General features: G+C 34.9%; 1 protein-coding gene across 1 annotated transcript in view; it reads left to right on the forward strand.

Annotated features, from left to right (window-relative positions):
- The window catches only part of DSG1 (desmoglein 1), a 53,758-nt gene that overhangs the window by 1,842 nt on the left and 48,470 nt on the right, over positions 1-3,446 (forward strand). The window lies entirely within an intron of this gene.

Raw genomic sequence — 3,446 nt, forward strand, 5'->3', positions numbered from 1 at the left:
TACAGATGAGGAAACTGAGGTACAGAATGGCTAAGTGATTGACCCCAATGCCCAGATCCAGTGGGCAAGAAAGCTGAGATGTATTTAATTAGTTTGACCACTCCTGTATTCATCTCGAAGTGAATCTCCATCACCCTCGAATTTCCAACTTATTTCAGAATCCAAACTACTCTCCTAAATACCAGAGAATAACCTTTCCCTTATTCTAGGGATGAGGTCTAAATCATTCAGAACAATGTCCTACTTCTCCCTCCTAATTCATTTATTTTAATCTCCATCCTTCCTCTCTTCCTCACCCTGTCTCTGAAGTCCTTTCTTTCCGTTTATTCCCTCCTGCTCTCTCTCTCACATCTTCATCAAGTACTTTCTCAACCTCTCCTGTTTCAAATTAAACATCCTACTCTCCCCTTTTTTCACCTTCAAAAATCTGCATCTTCCTCTCTCCAAATATCTTCTTGGATGCTACATCCAATTCTACTATCACTTCTGTCTCCTTATATCATCAAATTCTCAAAAAAGTGGCATCTTTATGTCCTCTTCTGCTCCATCTTATTCCCCAGTCCCTTGCAGTCAGGAAGGGCTAAGTCCATCCAACTGAAAGCATTCTCCTGTAGGTCACAGAAAACCTCAGGATTTCTTCAGAATTCACATTGCTCTGCTTTTCTTTATATCATCCAATACCAGCTTACACCATATGTCTTTCAATTCTCTTTCCCTCTCACATCTGTGATGTTGCATTTTATTGTTCTCTTATTTCTTTGGCCACTTCTTTTCTATCTCTTTCTTTGTTTCTTGTTCGCTGTCATTGTTTCTAGTTATATAAATGTAGGAATTCCCCTAGTTTCATCCTTAGCCACAGGGTATTTCTTTCCTGTATTCTCTACTTTAGGGATTTCAAATTCTCCCATAATTTCAACTCTCCTATCCGAGCAGATTTCCCACAGATGTATGTATCAGACCTCAACTATATTGTTCATGGTGCTGATACAGTTTTCAAATTGCTGAACGTCTTCACCAGTCATTTCTCTGGCATCTTAAACTCGATGTGTTTCAACCTGCTGAGTTCTGCGTCTGCCTTGCTCCTGATCTCCTAGCTTAAAACTGCCATCACCTGATACTCTTTCTCTCTTCACTCCCACCTCCCATTTGTTCTCAAGCCCTGTCCATTTCAACTGCATAGTGTCTCTCCCTTGATCTTTCCCAGTCTGTTCTCGTTGCCAGTGTTCCAGGTTATCTCCTTCTCATCCCTGGACTGCCTTGATGCAGAAAATTCAACTGCTCATGGCCTGTGATCACTGCCTTTCCCACCACTCCCATCACTGTTGTCAGAGTCATCTTTTAAATTCACAATTTTATCATGCCTTTCCCATAATCAACAAACTTCAATATTTCTCTACTGCACACAAGGATTTAGTGTTAGAATTGGAAAGGTAACTATATAATTTAGCCAATTCCTGCCATTTGATGAATGAGAACACTAAAGCTCAGAGAATTTAGGAAGTACCTTGCAAGTTTTCTGACCCTACCAAGTGCTCTTTATATCTCATTATTTTGTCTTTGAAAGTCAAAGAGTGACTTCGTTTCAGAGTTTATTAGAGACTTTGAGCAAAAGACAATATTGTTAGGTCAACACAACATATTTTTAAGCAGGCTTGACAGTTTTTTAATTACTATTCCAATTGAGAGCCTGACACTATAGTGAAACCTACTTGGTCTTCTGCCTAAGTTGCCTCTCATGGGAAAAAGAATGACCCAGCTTCATAAAGTTGGAAGGTTAGTCATTGGGCATAGTTCTCCAAAACAAACAGCAGGCACTGACACTTCAGTGTGGTAAGGGAAGTGCAAGACAGCTAACACATGAACACATGATTCTGTAGCTATGAAGAAATGGCTTCCAAACAGACAAATAAGGTATCCCCACACCCACAGATGAGAGGAATAAGTGCTCATGAGTGCACAGGTAGCAAGAAGTACACATCTGCATTAATCATCATTTCAGTTCTGTACCCAAGAGGGACTCTACAGTAATATTCCAGTTACTTGTCCACACCATTTGGGCCATTTACTTTGCTTTCCTCTCCACCTTTACTATTATTCTTGTTGTTATTATTATTTATAGGCATTCCTAATCACAAGGATAATATAAGATTAGATGAACATCAAAATTTTTTGAATTCTCAAAGCTGTAATGTCAGTTCTTTGTAGTATATTTTACTTCATAATGAACTTAAAATAGAATATCTTGTACTTTATTGAAAAACCCACACCTCAAGCACAGATTTAGGCTGAATTGTATTGGATTGTATTTAGCCATAAATTAATATCCAAACCTCAACTTCTTCTTCTACAAAATGAAGATAATTATAATATTGACCACAGGTGCTTGTGAAAATTGAATCCATGAGTTTCTCTAAACCTATTGTCTAGTACTTAGTTATCATTCAGTGAATTGTAATGATGATAATGATAATGATTAACATTAAATATATACCGTGAGTATATAACTCCTATAATAAAAATATTATCTCTTTAAACTACTCATATTAACCATAAATACATATTTTCATGAATTATCAATTATAGCAATTTTTTAAAAATGTGTACTTGGACATTGAAATTATATTTTCAATTTAATGGTGAAATTAAAACTATAAAAAGTAATTTACTATATTTTGAAATTACTAACATTCATATTTTTTAAAGCACAGGCTATATTTTTCTTTTATCAGTAATACAGATAAAGCCTAACTGGACAACAGCTTTCATACTTCACAATTCAGAAAACAATTCAAATAGAAGTTAAAAATTTCTTATTTAGGGAGAAATAACTAAATATTTACACCATATTTAATTAATTCTAAAATGTAAAACTTAATATATTCAACTAGGCTTCAAACCCACACCTAATTTTTTAGGTAGATATTTTATGTTTTGAGTAGACTGATATATTAAACTTAACACATAAGTATCTGTGTTTTTGAAATGCCTTTGGTTTTTAGAGAAAAATAAGTTACATTATGCTGATATTACAGTAAAATCATATTTAAAGATCAAGGCCAGAGCTGAAACAAAGCAAAGCTCTTGTTGGCTAGCTCACTTACTGAATGCAGGAGAAAGACTAATGGAAGTTGCTTACCCAGCAATTCGTCCCTACACTCCTGCAATTTCTATAAATGAAGGATGCATTTATAGCATCTATTTAATTTAGTTCTAACAATAAAACATCAACCATGAGCTCATTTTGACATAGAGAAAATTATTTGCTTTTATTTTGGAACTTTTTATTCTCATATTTCTAAACAGGTGAAAAAAATTATCATCTTAAGATTTTCAAGAATACTAGAAAATCATCCATTTAGAATTGGAATGTGAAGAAGCAAATATTTTGAAGCTCTCTGGGTACTATCTGTTTCATATCCTTTCTTCACTCCAAAGCATTTTTTTTT

Source organism: Hipposideros armiger, unplaced genomic scaffold (assembly GCF_001890085.2).
Source record: "Hipposideros armiger isolate ML-2016 unplaced genomic scaffold, ASM189008v1 scaffold_1022, whole genome shotgun sequence".
Lineage (NCBI taxonomy): Eukaryota > Metazoa > Chordata > Mammalia > Chiroptera > Hipposideridae > Hipposideros > Hipposideros armiger.